The sequence below is a fragment of the Mesoplodon bidens genome, assembly GCF_964165515.1.
Source record: "Mesoplodon bidens genome assembly, chromosome: 7".
Taxonomy (NCBI): domain Eukaryota; kingdom Metazoa; phylum Chordata; class Mammalia; order Artiodactyla; family Ziphiidae; genus Mesoplodon; species Mesoplodon bidens.
In genome coordinates, this window is record NC_138164.1 from 111,064,649 (window position 1) to 111,086,806 (window position 22,158).

General features: G+C 43.8%; 1 long non-coding RNA gene across 6 annotated transcripts in view; it reads left to right on the forward strand.

Annotated features, from left to right (window-relative positions):
• The first annotated feature begins 1,725 nt into the window (after nucleotides 1–1,725).
• The window catches only part of LOC308619813, a 31,584-nt gene continuing 11,151 nt past the window's right edge, over nucleotides 1,726–22,158 (forward strand). For 4 of the 6 annotated variants that reach the window (XR_014016238.1, XR_014016239.1, XR_014016240.1 and 1 more), the window contains exons 1-2: nucleotides 1,726–2,064; nucleotides 4,730–4,898. This is a non-coding gene — a long non-coding RNA (uncharacterized lncRNA). Of the gene's footprint in view, nucleotides 2,065–4,729; nucleotides 4,899–5,951; nucleotides 7,770–8,833; nucleotides 11,150–22,158 lie in introns of those variants that run through there. The other 2 variants (XR_014016242.1, XR_014016243.1) reach the window with 2 other exon arrangements.

Sequence of the window (22,158 nt, forward strand, 5' to 3'; positions counted from 1 at the left end):
CAAAAATACAGACAAATGGGGCTTCCCTGGTGGCACAGTGGTTGAGAGTCTGCCTGCCGATGCAGGGGACGTGGGTTCGTGCCCTGGTCAGGGAAGATCCCACATGCCGCGGAGCGGCTGGGCCCGTGAGTCATGGCCGCTGAGCCTGCGCGTCCGGAGCCTGTGCTCTGCAACAGGAGAGGCCACAACAGTGAGAGGCCCGCGTACCGCAAAAAAAAAAAAAAAAAAAAAATACACACAGATGATTAAGAACTATATGTACACTGGGAGTTCCCTGGTGGCCTAGTGGTTAGGATTCCAGGCTTTCACTGCTGTGGTCGAGGGTTCAATCCCTCGTTGGGGAACTGAGTTCCCTCAAGGCGTGGCATGGCCCCAAAAAAAAAAGAAAAGAAAAAGAACTGTATGTATAGACAAAGCTCATACAAATTGCCAAAGGGGCAAAAAACACAGTTTTAAAAAAAAAGATATAAAATGAAAAGAGTGTCTCCCTCCGATCTTGTCCTCCAATCCTTCACAGGCAACCATTGTTACCAGCTTCTTCTAAGGCCCTCCAAAGACATTCCATGCTTAAGCCATCAAATACATTTGTGTATTCTTTTTTAAGTATAAATTAAAGCATATTAACATACTATTCTGCATTTTGAAAATTTTTTTCATATCACAGAAGAGCTCTACATCAGTACAGAAAGCTCTGCCTAATTTTTAAAATAAGCACACATATTCTCTTTTATGGAATCCATCATGACTTAAGTGGTCATCTACTGATGGACATTTATATTGTTCTGGGGTTGGGTTTTTCTTCCATTTCAAGTAATGCTTAAGTACCCTTGTATATACTTTCTTGTGCACACATGGCCACTAATTCCGTAGGACATATTTCTAGACTTGCCGAAGCAAATTCATTCCTCGTTTTTAATTCTGAAGAGCACTGCCTAATTTCCTTGTAAGAAGTTGCACTAATTTACAACGAATGGGAATGCCTGTTTATGTTCTTAAAGGACTGTCCAACCTGCACATCAGTCACCTCATATGAACCTTGCAGCACTCTCAGAGGAGAAAGGGGAGCCATTACAATCACTACCGTTTTAGAAATAAGGAAACTGAGGCTCAGAGAAGTAACTGGGTCTCTGACAGAGCCTGGATTAGGTTTCTAGATCTCAGTCCAGAGGCCTAACTCGGGAATGGAGAAGGTGGTTCCAGGGCAGTCAACGCACTGGGCAGGGAAGCCGGAGGGATGGTCAGGACAGGCCCTGCTCACGGGGTCCCAATTTAACTCCCACCCGATATAGGATTCTCTTAGGGGCCGGAGTGGTCGCCCGGCCCGACTAGAACACTTGTGCGACGAGGAGCTCGGGTCCCTCGGGCAGCCGGTCCCTCCTGGGCCAGCTCCCACCTCCACAACGTTCTCCCTCCGTCGGGGCCGGCTCGACCCGGCCTGGGACGAGTCACGAGCCAGGGCGTCCCCTCAAGAGAAACTACCTTTCAGGCTCCGGCGGCCTCTCCTACGCCGGCAGCGCCCAGAAAGGGCCCAGGGCAGCCGGGGAACCCTGCGTCTCTGAACTGACCGCGACGCTGGAGCGCCATCTTGCGTCCGTTCCTCTGGCCACCAGGTGACAGCCCGGAAACCACATTTCCCATGGTGCCTAGCGCGTCCGCGCAGGCGCAAAGAGCCTCTCTCTTTTTCCCGTTTCCAGGGCAACCTAGCCCTCCCCGGTCCAGGTGGCTAGACCCTGCTGAGGGTCGAGCCGTTGCTTCCCGTCAGGTGCCCCGGCGCCAGGACCGGGTCTACAGACTGTTGAGGGGGCAAAGTAGGAGCCTGTGGAGAGGAGGCCAGGCGACCCTGCCTCCCTCCGCGGCCAGTGCTTCCGAATTCTGCTCGGCGTCCGGGCGTCCGCGCCCTCCTGGGGCCTCGGCCTTCTGAGGCAAAGGGGCCAGGGGAGGCCCGGGTTAGCGAGGCCATGTCCGGCTCTGGCCTGCGCGGCCCCGCTCGTTCCACGTCAGCGCTTTGTCACTCCCGGCCGAGGGCCTGCGCGCCGCCGACAAGCACTCCCGAGGCGCGGGCCGGTGAGTTGATGGTTGGCGCCCCAGGTGAAGGTGCTGGTAGCGCCGGGCAGGATAACGAGCGCTCCCAGGGTTGGATACGGCTCTGCCTGTGATGGACCCGGGACCTGCGCTCAGCGCTCTGGGCTTCACTTCCCCCTCTGTAAAATGGAGTTTGGACTGGTACTCTTGTGCACCTTGCGATTCCGTTGCAGAAAAGCCCCTGGCTCTGTGTGACCTAAGGGACATGTCCCTTTATCTCTCTGAGCCCAAGTTTCCTGTCTGTAAAGTAAGGAGGTTGAAGCAGATTATCCCTAAGGTCTCTTCTAGGGGATATGGGGTCGTTGCCCCTCACTGCACACCAAGTGCAAAAAGAAAAAAAGGGACTTGGATGGTTTGAGCAAGAATCTCAGCTCAAGATCTAGAGTCAGAGACACTTGGGTATGTGACTTTGGGCAAAGTGATTACATCTCTTGAGCCTCAGTTTCCTCATTTGCAAAGCTGGGGGTAGTGATAGAACCACCTCAGGTTTTTGATGGTTAAATGGAGTAAGTTTTTAGCCTGCCCGTAATAAGCACTATCCCAGTCCCAGCCATCAGTTCCGATATTTTCAAAAACATCCCTTAGCCACTGTGAGAACTTTTCTTAACTTTTGGAGTCACGTCCTCTATTTAATTTATTTATTTATGCTGCACTGTGTCTTAGTTGTGGCAGGCAGCATCTTTAGTTGTGGCATGCGGACTTCTTAGTTGCGACATGCAGGCAGGATCTAGTTCCCCGACCAGGGACAGAACTGGGGCCCCCTCTACTGGGAGCGTGGAGTCTTACCCACTGGACCACCAGGGAAGTCCCCACTTCCTCTGTTGATGGGCAAATCTGTCCTCCTAGGAAGGATGGTTTTATAGGCTGACTCTGATGGGGAAACCTGAGCCTGCTTACCCAAGGCTGGGTGCTCATGGCCAGGGTATCTCTTCCGTTCAGCTGTAGCCTGGGTTATATCATTACCACACAGCATTAGGAAGAGTGAAAAACTGGACACCACGTAGTGCAGAAGATACTTTCCCTTGCATAAGATACACACAGGATGTGAGCACTTACATGTTATAGTGCAGAAACAGCTGACTATTGAATTATAATATTTACATAATATACCATTTACATAAGACTGGATATATATATACAGCTATAAGGGATACATAAGAATCCTATGTTACCTGCATTGAGTTCAAGCTTTGTATTAATTGGGAAAATTCTAATAAGAAGTTTTTAATTAGTGATGAAAATGTATTATTTTTAAATCTGAGAACTCCCAATAGCTTCACAAACAAGACTTCATTCATCCAACCGGCATCTTTATGTGGAAGCCGTGTTCCGTGAGTATTATTTGAGCACCTGTTATGCACGTGGTACTTTGGGGGGACTCCAAAGGATACAAAGATGTGTAAGATGATATTTGCCCTCAAGAAACATGGAGTCTAGTAGAGAAGATCAACTATGCATACAAAACACATATAAGTAGAAAGTGACATGTCTTGAGAGAGGCGCAGGTAACTGTGCTGTGAACCCTCAGAGGCAGGAGACACCACTGCGAAGTGGCTATATGATGAGAGCCACGAAGCAGACAGCATGTGTGCTGGGCTGTGAAGGATGTGGAGAATGTGGATATGCTAGGAAGTAGGGAAAAGATATTCTGGGCACCCTCCCCACAGCCCTGAGACATGGGGGAGAAATGTCTGTAGATACTGAGTTCTTAGAAGACAGGGACTGGGTTTTGGTCAGTGTTTTTATTCCCAGCTTGGCACATGGATGGCACACAGTAAATAACAGTGAATGAACAGGAGCTGTGAGTTTCCTGCAGAGGGGAAGCGAGATGTGGTCTCTCTATTACCCTGAGGCCCTTTTATTAGGCTCACTCCTTACAGCCACTCTTCCAGGGGAAGAATGTGAAGAGGCAGATGATTACGGGGCAAGGGCCATATCGTTGGCATATTTGGTGCAGGACCAGCCAACTGGGAGCAGGGTGAACAGGGTCTCGTGAATGGGTAGGAGGGTTTGTGAGTCTCCTTCTCTGGAACTGAGCTGAACAGCTGCAAGGGGAGGAAAGTACAGCACAGGATCATGAAGCAATCTGGAGGACCAGTGATGGACACTCCTTTGGCTGTTGTGGCATTTGTGCCTGTTCTTGGCTCTTCTTTTTCAATGGCCCACTCTTCCCCCGAGACATTTCTCTCCCAGCTGTGACCCACCTGGGAGTGGGAAGCTGTGTGCACCACACCAGCAGACTGCCGAGGCCTGCAGCTGCTGCAAGGGAATGAAGCTGGCTGCAGCAGCATCTTCAGGCTGACTTGGAGGCCCTGCCCTTCCGCAGGCCTGCCTAGGGCTGAACTTGCGCCAGGAGCTAGCGCTGAAGCAGACCGCGCAGAGCAGTTGTCCCATGACCTGGGGAGTGGAGAACCTCCTTAGGAGCTGGGACGGAGCTGTTACTTGAGGAAGGCAGAGCAGAGAAGATTGAAGGGATAATAGCTTGAGGACAGGGCAAAGCCTCGCAAGTCCTGTTTAGACGTCCCCTCGGACCCTCTGTTGCTCACAGAGGGTACAGTCATCCTCAGAACAAGGAAGCTGGGGAGAGGTTAAGTGAGTACAACGAAGGAAGGGATGGGACACAACTGACTGTCTATTTTGTCCCTAGATGTGGGATGGTGCAGGACTTCTGGGGCCCACACATGCTCCTTTTCCTGGAGATGTGACCCAAGGTGAGCTGTTACACCCTCTTCCTGGCAGCCTGTGCTCCCACCCCAGGATCCTGCGCTTCTTCTCTGTCCTGCCTCTCCAGTTTGCTTCTGCTCCGCTGGCTGCAGGTAAGTGCCTGCTGGGTGCGTCAGGATTCCTGTATAGCAAAGTGCCCCGGGAAGCCTTAATTACTCCAGACCTGCTGCAGCTCAGGGCCTGCCGTGGAGGCCTACATCAGCCTACGTCAGGGGCGTGACGATCCATCGCAATTTACAACAGCTGAAAAGTCTTATGTTGTGACTTTAACTTTCCCTTCTGAGAGAGATGAATTTTTAGGTTTAGGTCAAAGAGCCAGTGGTGGCACTGAGACCAGTAATCTTTCCACTGCCTTGGCTGTCACTAAAGGTGTGCCGTCTGCCTCCCGGTAAGGCTAACCTGCAGTTAAACCAGGACTTTCCTTTGTTCCCATTTCAGCCAGAGTTCCCTGCCCATTTCCCTCAGTTTTCCAGCCCAGCTTCTCCGTCGCTGGACATATTTCACCAGAGCCTCTCACTCTCACGCCCTTGCTAGTCACTGACTTGTTTCCATGGCAGCAGGTCACACCAGAGCTGGTACTTCTCCCCTTACTCTGCCAGGTTTGCTCGTTCCCAGGCAGATGCCCTGGAGAGCTGGCACACTTTAGGGGATTCTGTATCTGGGCTTGAGGACCAAGAATACAAAAGCTGTTTTCCCAGTGGGTAGGGAGGCAAGTTGGCAAAGGCTGCCCAGTGGGCTTCCCTGGCCTGGGTCGTGACACCACCCCCCAGCCCCCGGCACCCCTGATGGCAGATCAGTGAGCCTGGGAGGTAGAGCTGGGGAGGCAGGTGTGGCAGGGAGGGTCACCCAGAGCAAGCCCGGGCTAGAGCAAGACCCCACGTGCCAGCCTAACTCAGGCCAGACATAACTGTGGTGGCAGGCGACAGGTTGCGTGAAGGAGGCTGCCCCTCCCTGGAGGCTGCGGCGAGGAGAAGGAGCTGATTATGTGCACCCCACATAATTGATCTTCATGCGGCCTGAGAAGGCGCGGAGCTGGGCAGCTGTGCCCAGGACAGCAGCCACCTGCCTCTGCAGGCCATGCTCTGCTGTGCAGCTCACCTCTTGGCTTGGTGGACTGACTCCAAGGCCTCTGACTTTCTCCACAGCTTCCACCCTCACTGGTGGCTCAGCTGGATGCCTCCTCCAGCCCTGTCCGCAGTCTGATTGTCTCCGTGTCCTAAATGTTCCTGTGCTAGGCCGAGCTCTGCCTCATCAGAATGTCCACACTCCTGCCGACCTCGAGCTTTTATTTTCTACACAGAAATGGGAAACTGGGAGAGGAGGGCTGAGTGCCATGGGGATAGAGTAAGTGGTTTAGGGGCAACAAATGGAATTATCTGAGGATTGGTGGGATGACTGAGCTGATAAGCAGAGACCCCCTCCACCAACCCCAGGACTGCTGGGTGTCCTGTATGGCAGGTGGGGCTGGATGGAGCAAGGCCTACTGGGTCTCCCTGCAGCCAGATATGCTGCAGGCGGTCCCTGCTGCCCCCACCACCACCCTGTGCTGGCCTCCCCCTCAGCCCCGCTCTGTCATCTCTTCCCTCTCTCCCGCCACCCCTGGCCCACCCACACCTGAGCTGCTTAGGAGTGCCGGTCTTGGCCTGCATGCTGCAGGACTGGTGCGCTTGGGCAGATACTTGATTCCTCTCCTCTTACTGAGGAAGAAGGACTCTGAAAAGAGGGGAAGTTAGGGCAAGAAGACCGAACTACGTGCGGGCTAAGTGGAGAGGAACCAGGGGAGATGCTGAAGAGACACTACAGGAGAAGGACTCAGGGTACCAGTCGGCCCTAAGGGCCTGCTGGTCCCGGGGATGGGTTGTGGGGCCAGGTGAAGCGGGTCCAGTGGAGAATTCTGGTTCTGACTGGACCCTGTTTGACAGCCTGAGGGCTTGTGAAGGATCCATTTGACAGGAAGGCAGGGATAAGACCAAACCTACTCCGTTTTCTTATAGTTCATGTCTTTGAACCTTGAGCTGCAAACTAGCCTCTCCTGCTGACTTTCCCATTTCCTGTGTTCTCTGACACCCAGGTGTAAACCTCAGGGTGATAACCCGCACTTTCCATGTTTACTCAGTTATCAAATTCTGAAGGTCCTTCACAAAACAGTTGCCTTTTATTCCCACTTCCTCCACCTAGCCCAAGTCCCTGCTCCCATGCCTAGACTACTGTAATAGCCTCCTAGCTGTGATGCCCTTTGGTCTGTCCAGGGCATCATGACTAGATTAATCTTGCAGAAGAACTGCATCACTTCACATGTTACTGCCATGTTTATTGCCTTCCGTGGTGCTCCCTGTTGCTAGCCAGGAACAGTACAGCCTCTCTGTTCTTTAGCTCAGGACCTTTCCCAGTTTGGCACACAGCCTACCAACCTTTCTGGCTTTATCTCCCAGAACGTCCTAGCATGCACCTTTGACTCAAATCAAACTAGATTACTCAGTGTTTCTTGAAAGCACTTTTTCTTCCTCTTAACCTTTGCTCCTGCTTTTCTCTCTGTCTGGAAGAGTTCTCTCTCACATTCATTTACTCATTTTAAAATATTTATTGAGCATCTTCTTTGTATTTTGAACATCTTCAGACTTACAGAAAAGTTGAAAGAGTAGTACAATGAACATATATCTAGATTCACCAGTTGTTAACCTTTTGCCACATTTCTTTCTCTTTTCTCTCTCTTTTCCCCTAGATCCACTAAAAATAAGTTGTAGACATTAAGACACTTCACCCCTAAATATTTTGGCCCATATCTCCTAAAAATGAGGACATCTTCTCACGTAACCACAATATCCTTTTTAAAAATTTGTGGTAAAATATACATAACGTGAAATTTACTATGGTAACCTTTTGAAGTTATACAGTTGCATTGCATATAGCTGACTCCCTTTGTTATACAGCAGAAACTTAACACAACACTGTAAAACAATTATACTCCAATAAAGATGTTAAAAAAAAAACACGTATACAACTGTGGCATTAAGTACATTCACAGTGTTATGCAACCATCACCACTATCCACTTCCAGAACTTTTTCATCATCCTGAAAAGAAACTGTACCCAGTAAATATCCCATCCTCCCCTGGTAACCTCTGTTCTACTTTCTGTCTCTATGAAGTTGCCTGTTCTAGGTAGTTCATGTAAGTGGAATCATGCAATATTTGTCCTTTTGTGTCTGGCTTATTTCACTTAGCATAATGTCTTCCAGGTTCACCCATGTTGTAGCATTGTCAGAATTTCATTCCTTTTAAAGGTTGAATAATATTCTAGTGTATGTATATATCACATTTTGTTTAGCTACTCATCTGTTGATGGACACCTGGGTTGTTTCCACCTTTTGGCTGTTGTGAACAATGCTGCTAGGAGCACGGGTGTGCAAGTATCTGTCTGAGTCCCTGCTTTCAATTCTTTCAGATATATACCTAGAAGTGGAATTGCTGGGTCATATGCTAAGTCTATGTTTAAATTTATGAGGACCTGGCAAACTATTTTCCATGGCGACCAAGATATTTCACAGTGCAGTATTATTATCTAGACTAATTAGGCCATAATTACATTTCTCCACATATCCCTAAAATCTAGACTAGTCCTCTTGCCTTTTTGTTTTTCATGACATTGATATTTTTGAAGAATCCAAGCTAGTTTTCTGGTAAAATATCTCAATTGGAATTTCTTTGAATGTTTCCTCACAATTAGATTCAGGTTAAACCTTTTTGCAAGAATACTACATAAGGGACATGCTCTCTCTTGCGTTGTTTCAATCATTTAATATTGCTTTATCTCATTAGTGTTGATGCTGAACCACTAAGACACCTTACATAGAGGGATACAATGATAGGAAGAAAAGGGGGATAGAAGACAATGGAATCGCACCTTTAAATTGCTGACAAAGGGAGAGTTTCCGTCTAGAATTCTATAGCCAATGAAAATATCCTTCAAAATGAAAGAGAGGGCTTCCCTGGTGGTGCAGTGGTTGAGAATCTGCCTGCTAATGCAGGGTACACGGGTTCGAGCCCTGGTCTGGGGAGATCCCACGTGCCGCGGAGCAGCTGGGTCCGTGAGCCACAGCTACTGAGCCTGCACGTCTGGAACCTGTGCTCCGCAACAAGAGAGGCCACGACAGTGAGAGGCCCATGCACCACGATGAAGAGTGGCCCCCGCTTGCCACAACTAGAGAAAGCCTTTGCACAGAAACGAAGACCCAACACAGCCAAAAATAAAAATAAATAAATTAAAAGAAGGCTCAACGTTAAAAAAAAAAAAAGAAAGAGAAATAAAGACTTTTTCAGAAAAATGAAAGATAAGAGAATTTATTGCCAGCAGACTTGCACTGTGAGAAATGCTAAATGAAGTTATTTAGGCTGAAAGGAAATTTGGAAACTTGGATCTACAGAAAGGAATGAAGAGCCACAGAATTGATAATTCTGGGTAATTATAAAAGCATGGCTGTTTTCTTCTCTTAATTTCCATAAAAGACAAATGACTGTTTACAGCAAAAGTAATATAATTGTAAGATGCAGTTTATGACATATGTAGGAATAAAATATATGATAATAGTACAAAAAATGGAAGAGTAGATTATATTATAGTTTCTTCTTTTGTGAAATGTGGAGTTCAATTACACTGTGAGAAATTAGTGATACATATTTATAATTTCTAGAGCAATCATTAAAAATAAAAAGGTATAGCTAAAATGCAGAGATGAAACAAAGTATAATATTAATTATATTTAATATTGAATTATAATGTGTGACCATTATATCTATATTAATAATACGATTACATTTATAATATTAATTATGTATGATATTAATATAAATATAATATTCAATTCCTCAAAAGAAGTCAGGAAAAGAACTGAGGAACAAAGAACATATGGGGCAGACCTTCCCTGGTGGCACAGCGGTTGAGAGTCCGCCTGCCAGGGCTTCCCTGGTGGCGCGGTGGTTGAGAGTCCGCCTGCCGATGCAGGGGACACGGGCTCGTGCCCCGGTCCGGGAAGATCCCACATGCCGCTGAGCGGCTGGGCCCGTGAGCCATGGCCGCTGAGCCTGCGCGTCCGGAGCCTGTGCTCCGCAACGGGAGAAGGCCACAACAGTGAGAGGCCCGCGTACCACAAAAAAAAAAAAAAAAAAAAAAGAATCCTCCTGCCAATGCAGGGGACGTGGATTCGATCCCTGGTCCTGGAAGATCCCACATGCCGCAGAGCAACTAAGCCTGTGCTCCACAACTACTGAGCCTATGCTCTAGAGCCCATGAGCCACAAATACTGAGCCCATGTGCCACAACTACGGAAGCCTGCGTGCCTAGAGCCCGTGCTCCGCAACGAGAGAAGCCACCGCAATGAGAAGCCCGCACACTGCAACAAAGAGTAGCCCCCACTCGCGGCAACTAGAGAAAGCCCGCGTGCAGCAGCAAAGAACCAACACAGCCAAAAATAAATTAATTAATTAACTTAAAAATATATAATAAAAAAAGAACACATGGGGCAAATAGAAAACAAATAGCAAGATGATAGACTTTGTTGTGGGTTGAATTGTGTCCCCCACCAAAGCATATATTGAAATCCTGCACCTCCGAATGTGACTTATTTGGAGACAGGTCTTGTTTTTTTTTGTCTTTAAAAATTTATTTTATTTTATTTTTTTGGAGATAGAGTCTTTGTTGTTTTTTTTTTTCACTTCATTAAAGATAAGCTCCTTTATTTCATACAGATATACAGATACATATACATATCGATAGATATATAATCTTTTTTCTGATTTTATTTTCTTTATATTGAAGTACAGTTGATTTACAATGTTGTGCCCATCGCTGCTGTTCTACCAGTTTTTTAATACTAATTACAGCTTTATTTTAATAAACCCTGTCCTTGGTTATGATATCCTACTTTTCCAAGGAGATAGAGTCTTTTCAGAAGTATTATGTTAAAATGAGGTCATTAGGGTAGACCGTAATCCAATATGACTGGTGTCCTTGTAAGAAGAGGAAACTGGGACACAGACATGTACAGAGAGAGACCAATGTGAAGGCGCAGGGAGAAGATGGTTGTCTGCAGGCCAAAGACTGAGGCCTGGAATAGATCCTTTCCTCACAGCCCTCAGAAGGAACCCACCCTGCCAACACCAGAATCTCAGACTTCTTGCTTCCAGAACTATGCGTGAATAAATTTCTGTTGTTTAAGCCACCCAGTCCATGGTACTTTGTTATGGCAGCCCTTGCAAACTAACACAGACTTAAACCCAACCGTATTAATAATTCCATTAAGTAGAAATGCTCCGATTAAAAAACAGAGCTTGTCAGAATAAAAAGTCAAAACCCAACTGTAGTTGACCCTTGGACAATGCAGGGGTAAAGGGCACCAACCCTCCCTGCAGTGGAAAATGTGAGTATAACTTTACAGCTGGCCCTCCCTATCTGCAGTTCTGCATCAACAGATTCAACCAACCGATGATCGTCTAGTACTGTAGTACATATTTATTGAAAAAAAAATCCGTGTATAGATGGATTTCAAACCTGTGTTGTTCAACCTGTATATATCTAAAAGAGGTATAATTTTAACATACAGACACAATGTAAAAGGATGAAAAAAGATATTCTATGCACATAGAAACCTGGTATGGCTATATTAATATTGGACAAAGAAATGTCACGACAAGGAGAATTAGCAGAGAAATAGACATTTCATAATCAAAAAAGGGTCAATTGAGGAAGGAAGATATAAGCCTAAATGTATACGCACCCAATAACAGAGCTACAAAAAATGAAATAGGGCCTCCCTGGTGGCGCAGTGGTTGAGAGTCTGCCTGCCGATGCAGGGGATACGGGTTCGTGCCCCGGTCTGGGAGGATCCCATATGCCGCGGAGCGGCTGGGCCCGTGAGCCATGGCCGCTGAGCCTGCGCATCCGGAGCCTGTGCCCCGCAACGGGAGAGGCCACAACAGTGAGAGGCCCGCGTACCGCAAAAAAAAAAAAAAAAAAAATGAAATAAAAGCTGTCAGAATTGACAGACCTCTTAGATAAGCCTCATCCACCAGAGGGCAGACAGCAGAAGCAAGAAGAACTACAATTCTGCAGCCTGTGGAAGGAAAACCACATTCACAGAAAGACAGACGAAATGAAAAGGCAGAGGACTTTGTACCACATGAAGGAACAAGGTAAAACCCCAGAAAAACAACTAAATGAAGTGGAGATAGGCAACCTTCCAGAAAAAGAATTCAGAATAATGATAATGAAGATGATCCAGGACCTCGGAAAAAGAATGGAGGCAAAGTTTGAGAAGATGCAAGAAATGTTTACCAAAGATCTAGAAGAATTAAAGAACAAACACCTAGAAGATCAAAGAACAAACAAACACAGATGAACAATACAACTGAACTGAAATGAAAAATACACTAGAAGGAATCAATAGCAGAATAACTGAGGCAGAAGAATGGATAAGTGGCCTGGAAGACAGAATGGTGGAATTCACTGCTGTGGAACAGAATAAAGAAAAAAGAATGAACAGAATGAAGATAGCCTAAGAGACCTCTGGGACAACATTTAATGCAACAACATTCACGTTATAGGGGCCCCAGAAGGAGAAGAGAGTCAGAAAGGACCCAAGAAAATATTTGAAGAGATTATAGTCGAAAACTTCCCTAACGTGGGAAAGGAAATAGCCACCCAAGTCCCGGAAGCGCAGAGAGTCCCAGGCAGGATAAACCCAAGGAGAAACATGCCGAGACACATAGTAATCAAACTGACAAAAATTAAAGACAAAGAAAAATTATTGAAAGCAACAAGGGAAAAATGACAAATAATATACAAGGGAACTCCCATAAGGTTAACAGCTGATTTCTCAGCAGAAACTCTACAAGTCAGAAGGGAGTGACATGATATAATTAAAGTGGTGAAAGGGAAGAACCTACAACCAAGATTACTCTACCCGGGAAGGATCTCATTCAGATTCGATGGAGAAATCAAAAGCTTTACAGACAATCAGGGCTTCCCTGGTGGCGCAGTGGTTGAGAGTCCGCCTGCCGATGCAGGATGCATGGGTTCGTGCCCCGGTCCGGGAAGATCCCACATGCCACATAGCGGCTGGGCCCGTGAGCCATGGCCACTGAGCCTGTGCATCCGGAGCCTGTGCTCCGCAACGGGAGAGGCCACAACAGTGAGAGGCCCATGTATCGCAAAAAAAAAAAAAAAAGCTTTACAGACAATCAAAAGCTAAGAGAATTCAGCACCACCAAACCAGCTCTACAACAAATGCTAAAGGAACTTCTGTAAGTGGGAAACACAAGAGAAGAAAAAGACCTACAAAGACAAACCCATAACAATTAAGATAAAGGTGATAGGAACATACATATCGATAATTTCCTTAAACCTGAGTGGATTAAATACTCCAACCAAAAGACACAGTCTCGCTGAATGGATACAAAAACAAGACCCATCTATATGCTGTCTACAAGAGACCCACTTCAGACCTAGGGACACATACAGACTGAAAGTGAGGGGATGGAAAAAGATATTCCGTGCAAAAGGAAATCAAAAGAAAGCTGGAGTAGCAATACTCATATCAGATAAAATAGACTTTAAAATAAAGAACGTTACAAGAGACAAGGAAGGACACTACATAATGAACAAGGGATCAATCCAAGAAGAAGACATAACAATTATAAATATATATGCAGCCAACATAGGAGCACCTCAATACATAAGGCAACTGCTAACAGCTATAAAAGAGGAAATCGACAGTAACACAGTAATACTGGGGGACTTCAACACCTCACTTACACCAATGGACAGATCATCCAGGCAGAAAATTAATAAGGAAACACAAGCTTTAAATGACACAATAGACCAGATAGATTTAATTGCTATTTATAAGACATTCCATCTAAAAACAGCAGATTACACTTTCTTCTCAAGTGCACACAGAACATTCTCCAGGATAGATCACATCTTGGGTCACAAATCAGGCCTCGATAAATTTAAGAAAACTGAAATCATATCAAGCATCTTGTCCAACCACAACACCGTGAGATTAGAAATCAATTACAGGGAAAAAAAAGTAAAAAACACAAACACATGGAGGCTAAACAATACGTTACTAAATAACCAAGAGATCACTGAAGAAATCAAAGAGGAAATCAAAAAATACCTACAGACAAATGACAAAACATGACGATCCAAAACCTATGGGATGCAGCAAAAGCAGTTCTAAGAGGGAAGTTTATAGCAATACAAGCCTACCTCCAGAAACAAGAAAAATCTCAAATAAACAATCTAACCTTACACCTAAAGGAATTAGAGAAAGAAGAACAAAAAAACCCCAAAGTTAGTAGAAGGAAAGAAATCATAAAGATCAGAGCAGAAATAAATGAAATAGAAACAAAGAAAACAGTAGCAAAGATCAATGAAACTAAAAGCTGGTTCTTTGAGAAGATAAACAAAATTGATAAATCTTTAGCCAGACTCATCAAGAAGAAGAGGGAGAGGACCCAAATCAATAAAACTAGAAATGGAAAAGGAGAAGTTACAACGGACACTGCAAAAATACAAAGCATCCTAAGAGACTACTACAAGCAACTCTATGCCAATAAAATGGACAACCTGGAAGAAATGGACAAATTCTTAGAAAGGTATAACCTTCCAACACTGAACCAGGAAGAAATAGAAAATATTAACAGACCAATCACAAGCAATGAAATTGAAACTGTGATTAAAAATCTTCCAATAAACAAAACTCCAGGACCAGATGGCTTCACAGGTGAATTCTATCAAACATTTAGAGAAGAGCTAACACCCAACCTTCTCAAACTCTCCCAAAAAATTGCAGAGGAAGGAACACTCCAAACTCATTCTATGAAGCCACCATCACCCTGATACCAAAACCAGACAAAGATACTACAAAAAAGAAAATTACAGGCCAATATCACTGATGAATATAGATGAACAAATCCTCAACAAAATACTATCAAACAGAATCCAACAACACATTAAAAGGATGATACACCATGATCAAGTGGGATTTATCCCAGGGATGCAAGGATTCTTCAATATATGCAAATTAATCAATGTGATACACCATATTAACAAATTGAAGAATAAAAACCATATGATCGGGCTTCCCTGGTGGCGCAGTGGTTGAGAGTCCGCCTGCCGATGCAGGGGACACGGGTTCGTGCCCCGGTCTGGGAGGATCCCACATGCCGCGGAGCGGTTGGGCCCGTGAGCCATGGCCGTTGGGCCTGCGCGTCCGGAGCCTGTGCTCCGCAACGGGAGAGGCCACAACAGTGAGAGGCCCGCATACAGCAAAAAAAAAAAAAAAAAAAAAAAACCATATGATCATCTCCATAAATGCAGAGAAAGCTTTTGACAAAATTCAACACCCATTTATGATAAAAATCTCTCCAGAAAGTGGGCATAGAGGGAACCTACCTCAATATAATAAAGGCCATATGTGACAAACCCACAGCAAACATCATTCTCAATGTTAAAAAACTGAAAGCATTTCCTCTAAGATCAGGAACAAGGCAAGGATGTCCACTCTCACCACTATTATTCAACTTGGTTTTGGAAGTCCTAGCCACGGCAATCAGAAAAGCAAAAGAAATAAAAGGAATACAAATGGGAAAGGAAGAAGTAAAACTGTCACCGTTTGCAGATGACATGATACTATACCTAGAGAATCCTAAAGATGCCACCAGAAAACTACTAGAGCTAATCAATGAATTTGGTAAAGTTGCAGGATACAAAATTAATGCATAGAAATCTCTTGCATTCCTATACACTAACAACAAAAGATCGGAAAGAGAAATTAAGGAAACAATCCCATTCACCCTTGCAACAAAAAGAATAAAATACCTAGGAATAAACTTACCTAAGGAGGCAAAAGACCTGTACTCAGAAAACTATAAGACACTGATGAAAGAAATCAAAGATGACACAAACAGATGGAGAGATATACCATGTTCTTGGATTGGAAGAATCAATATTGTGAAAATGACTATACTACCCAAAGCAATGTACAGATTCAGTGCAACCCCTATCAAATTACCAGTGGCATTTTTTACAGAACTAGAACAAAAAATCTTAAAATTTGTATGGAAACACAGAAGACCCTGAATAGCCAAAGCAATCCTGAGGGGAAAAAAGGGAGCTGGAGGAATCAGACTCCCTGACTTCAGACTATACTACAAAGTACAGTAATCAAGACAATATGGTACTGGCACAAAAACAGAAATATAGATCAATGGAACAGGATAGAAAGCCCAGAGATAAACCCACGCACATATGGTCAACTAATCTATGACAAAGGAGGCAAGGATATACAATGGAGAAAAGACAGTCTCTTCAATAAGTGGTGCTGGGAAAACTGGACAGCTACATGTAAAAGAATGAAATTAGAACACTCCCTAACACCATACACAAAAATAAACTCAAAATGGGTTAGAGACCTGAATGTAAGACCAGACACTATAAAACGCTTAGAGGAAAACATAGGAAGAACACTCTTTGACATAAATCACAGAAAGATCTTTTTAGATCCACCTCCTAGAGTAATGGAAATAAAAACAAAAATAAACAAATGGGACCTAATGAAACTTCAAAGCTTTTGCAAAGCAAAGGAAACCACAAACAAGACGAAAAGACAATGGTCAGAATGGGAGAAAATATTTGAAAACAGATCAACGGACAAAGGATTAATCTCCAAAATATATAAACAGCTCATGCAGCTCAATATTAAAAAACAATATTACAAAAACAAACAACCCAATCAAAAAATGGGCAGAAGGGCTTCCCGAGTGGCGCAGTGGTTAGGAATCCACCTGCCAATGCAGGGGACACGGGTTCAATCCCTGGTCCAGGAAGATCCCACATGCCGCGGAGCAGCTAAGCCTGTGCGCCACAACTCCCGAGCCTGTGTGCCACAACTACTGAAGCCCGTGTGCCTAGAGCCCATGCTCCACAACAAGAGAAGCCACCGCAATGAGAAGCCCGTGCACTGCAACAAAGAGTAGCCTCTGCTCACCGCAACTACAGGGAGCCCTCACGCAGCAATGAAGACCCAACGCAGCCAAAAATGATAAATAAATAAAATAAATAAATTTACTAAAAATAAAAAATGGGCAGAAGACCTAAATAGACATTTCTCCAAAGAAGACATACAGATGGCCAAGAAGCCCATGAAAAGCTGCCCAACATCACTAATTATTAGAGAAATGCAAATCAAAACTACAATGAGGTATCACCTCACACAGGTTATAACGGGGATCATCAGAAAATCTACAAACAACAAATGCTGGAGAGGGTGTGGAGAAAAGGGAACCCTCTTGCACTGTTGGTGGGAATGTAAATTGATACAGTCACTATGGAGAACAGTACGGAGGTTCCTTAAAAAACTAAAAATAGAATTACCATATGACCCAGCAATCCCACTGCTGGGCATATGCCCAAAGAAAACCATAATTCAAAAAGACACATGCGCCCCAATGTTCATTGCAGCACTGTTTATAATAGCCAGGTCATGGAAGCAACCTAAATGCCCATTGACAGATGAATGGATAAAGAAGATGTGGTACATATATACAATGGAGTATTACTCAGCCATAAAAAGGAACAAAATTGGGTCATTTGTAGAGACGTGGGTAGATCTAGAGACTGTCATACAGAGTGAAGTAAGTCAGAAAGAGAAAAACAAATATCGTATATTAACGCATATATGTGGAACCTAGAAAATGGTACAGATGAACCGATTTGCAGGGCAGAAATAGAGACACAGATGTAGAGAAGAAATGTATGGACACCAAGGGGGGAAAGCGGCAGGGGGTGGGGGATGGTGGGATGAATTTGGAGATTGGGATTGACGTGTATACACTGATGTGTATAAAATGGTTGACTAATAAGAACCTGCTGTATAAAAAATAAAAATAAAATAAAAAGCTGACAGAACTAAAGGGAAAAAACAGACAAATGCACACTTACAGTCAGAGATTTGAAAACTCCTCTACTGATAATTGGTAGAACATCTAGGCAAAAAAGCAATAGGATTTAGAGAATCAGAACAATACAGTCAACCAACTTGATATAATTGACGTTAAAGAAACTCCACCCCATAATTGCAGAATAAATGCAGAACTTTTTTTTCAAGTACACATGGAATATTCACTAAGCTAGATTATATCCTGGGCCATAAGATAAATCTCAATAAATTTCAAAAGATTAAAATCTCATAGAATATGCTCTCTAATCACAATGGAATTAAATTAGAATAAAAAATATATCTAGAAAATCCACAGATGTTTAGAAATTAAAGAATGTATTTCTATATAACTAATGAGTCAAAGAAGAAAACAAATGAAATTGGAAAATATTTTAAGCTGAACAATAATGAAAGCACAGCATATCAAAATTTGTGTAGTGCAGCTAAAGAAGTACTTAGAGAGGGACTTCCCTGGTGGCACAGAGGTTAAGAATCCGCCTGCCAATGCAAGGGACACGGGTTCGAGCCCTGGTCTGGGAAGATCCCACATGCCACGGAGCAGCTAAGCCCGTACGCCGCAACTACTGAGCCTGCGCTCTAGAGCCCCTGTGCCACAACTACTGAAGCCCGCGTGCCTAGAGCCCATGCTCTGCAACAAGAGAAGACAACGCAATGAGAAGCCTGTGTACCGCAACGAAGAGTAGTCCCTGCTCTCCGCAGCTAGAGAAAGCCCACGCACAGCAACAAAGACCCAACACAGCCAAAAATAAATAAATATTTTTTAAAAAGTACTTAGAGGAAAATGTATAACTTTAAATGCCTATATCAGAAAAAAAGACAAAGATTTAAAATCAATATTCTACATTTCTACCTTAAGAAGCCAGAAAAAGGGACTTCCCTGGTGGTACAGTGGTTAAGAATCCACCTACTAAGGCAGGGGACATGGGTTCAAGCCCTGGTCAAGGAAGTTCCCACACGCTGCAGAGCAGCCAAGCCCATGCGCCACAACTACTGAGCCTGCTCTCTACAGCCTGTGAGCCACAACTACTGAGCTTGCGTGCCACAACTACTGAAGCCTGTGTGCCTAGAGCCTGTGCTCCGCAACAAGAGCAGGCACTGCAATGAGAAGCCCGCACACTGCAATGAAGAGTAGCCCCCACTCGCCACAACTAGAGAAAGTTCGCATGCAGCAACGAAGACCCAACGCAGCCAAAATAGATAAATTAAAAAAAAAAAAGCACCAGAAAAAGTTTGGTGGTGTCTCAAAAAGTTAAACAGAATTACCATATGATCCATCAATCCTACTCCTAAATATATACCCCACATATGTTCATATAAAAAGCTGTACATGGATGTTCATAGCAACATTAGTTATATAGCCGAAAAGTAGAAACAACTCAAATGTCCACCAACTAATGAATGGATAAACAAGATATGATATATCCACACAATGGAATACTATTCAGCCATTAAAAGGAATGAAATAATTACAACATATATGATTCTTGAAAACCTTATGCTAAGTGAAAGAAGCCAGACACAAAAGTCCACATATTGTGTGATTCCATTTACATGAAATATTCAGAATAGGCAAATCCATGGAGACAGAAAGTAGACTAGTGGTTGGCAGGGAGGACTGGGACTGACTGATAATAGAGTAATGGAAAAGTTCTGGAATTAGATGGTGGCAGTGATTGCACAACATTGTGAATATACTAAAAACCATTGAATTGTACACTTTTAAGTAGTGGATTTTATGTTATGTGAATACTATCTCAAAAATAAAATAAGATAAATTAGTAAAAGACCAAGTTAAACCCAGAGGAAGGAAGAGATAGTGAAGAGCAGAAATTAATGCTCTTCACTAATGCTTTTGTATAGAAAATATACAAAGAACAGAGAAAGTTAGCAAAGCCAAAAGTTGGTTCTTTGAAAATATTAATAAATTGATAAACCCCTAGTAAGACTGATTAAGGAAAAAAAGAAGGAAGATACAAATTACCAATTATCAGGGACAAAAGGGTGAAAATTAATTCAAAATAGATCTTAGACCTAAAGTAAAAACTAAAACAATAAAACATCTAGAAAAAAGCATAGAAGATATTTATTACTTTGGGGTAAGTAAATATTTCTTAGGATATAAAAAGCACTAACCATAAAAGAAAAAATTGATAAATCAAATTTCATCAAATTAAAAACTTTGGTTCTTCAAAAGACACTATTAAGAAAAGGAAAAAGCAAGCTACAGACTGGGAGAAAATATTCACAATACATATATTTAACAAAAGTCATGTATCCAGAATATATAAACAACTTTTACCACTCAATAATAAGAAGCCAAATAACCTGATGTTAAAATGGACAAAATATTTGAAAAGACACTTCACCAGAGGAAATATACAAATGGCAAATAAATCCATTGATTTATTGAAAGATGCTCAACATTAGGAAAATGCAAATTAAAACCACAATGGATGGCTAGTGGGAAGCTGCTGCATAGCACCAGGGAGATCAGCTCGGTGCTTTGTGATGACCTAGAGGGATGGGATTGGGAGGGTGGGAGGGAGACTCAAGAGGGAGGGGATATAGGGATATATGTATATATATAGCTGATTCACTTTGTTGTACAGCAGAAACTAACACAACATTGTAAAGCATTTATACTCCAATAAAGATGTGGAAAAAAAACCCCACAATGACGTACCACTTTACACTCATTAAATGGTTAGAATTCAAAAGACTAACAGTAACAAGTGCTGGTAGGATATGGGGCAACAAAAACTTTCATGCGTTGCTGATGGGAATGTAAAAGGGTAGAACCACTTTGATGATAGCATAGTTGTCAATCCTCAATAAAAAGATCTTTAAATAATCAAAAAAAAAAGAAAAAGTAGAACCACTTTGGAAAACAGATTAGCAGTTTCTTGTAAAATTGAATGTATATTATGTTACACCTTCCAGCATTTCGACTCCCTGGCATCTACACAAGAGAAATGAAACTAAATGCCTACACAAAGACTTGTACCTAAATATTCATAACAGCTTGATTCATTAGAGTCCAAAACTAGAAATAACCCAAATGTTCATCAATTGATAAATGGATAACTACATTTTAGTATATTCATACAATGGAATATTACTCAGCAACAAAGATGAGTGAAGTGCTGATACACAACAACATGAATGGATCTCATAGGCACTATACTGAGTGAGATAAGTCAGATATGCTGAATGGTGGCATTTGTATGAGTTCTAGAACAGGCAAAACAAATCTTTGATTATAGGAATCAAATTGCCTAGGATGGGAGAGGAGGGAGATATTGGATGCAAAGGAGAGTGAGGGAACTTTCTGGGCTGATGGAAATGTTCTAGATCTTAATTGTGTTGGTAGTTACACTGGTGTATAGCTATTATTTTGGTGGCATGCCCAGAATAAATAAAATAAGATCTGTAGTTTTGTTGTAGATAAATGATACTTCAAAAAGTTAATTTAAAAAGAAATCAGGGGCTTCCCTGGTGGCGCAGTGGTTGAGAGTCCGCCTGCCGATGCAGGGGACATGGGTTCGTGCCCCGGTCTGGGAAGATCCCACATGCCACGGAGCGGCTGGGCCCGTGAGCCATGGCCGCTGAGCCTGCGCGTCTGGAGCCTGTGCTCCACAATGGGAGAGGCCACAGCAGTGAAAGGCCCGCGTACTGCTAAAAAAAAAAAAAAGAAATCAGCATACTGATACCTCCAATTCAAATCCAGCACTTCAGGACTCTTCCTCACCTTCCCCCATTCCTTTTTTTTTTTTGGCCCCTCCTCGCGGCTTGTGGAATCTTACTTCCCCGACCAGGGATCAAACCCATGTCCCCTGCAGTGGAAGCGTGGGGCCCTAACCACTGGACCGCCAGGGAATTCCCCCCCCATTCCATATTTTACCTCCCTTTTTTCACAGTGCAATCTCTGGCTCCCAACATTTATATGTTTATTCATTATTTTCTATTTGTAATACAAAAACAGCCAAACAGTTTTAGAATTAGTACACCAATACCATTATCAACAACAAACCTACTAAGTAAAGTTCAAGGTTTTTTTTGTGTGTGTGGTTCTTTTGTTCTTACGAAGTCCATGAACTGTGTTCAAAATTTACTTGAGGGCTTCCCTGGTGGCGCAGTAGTTGAGAGTCCGCCTGCCCATGCAGGGGACACGGGTTCGTGCCCCAGTCCGGGAGGATCCCACATGCCGCGGAGTGGCTGGGCCCGTGAGCCATGGCCGCTGAGCCTGCGCGTCCGGAGCCTGTGCTCCGCAATGGAAGAGGCCACAACAGTGAGAGGCCCGCATACCGCAGGAAAAAAAAAAAAAATTTACT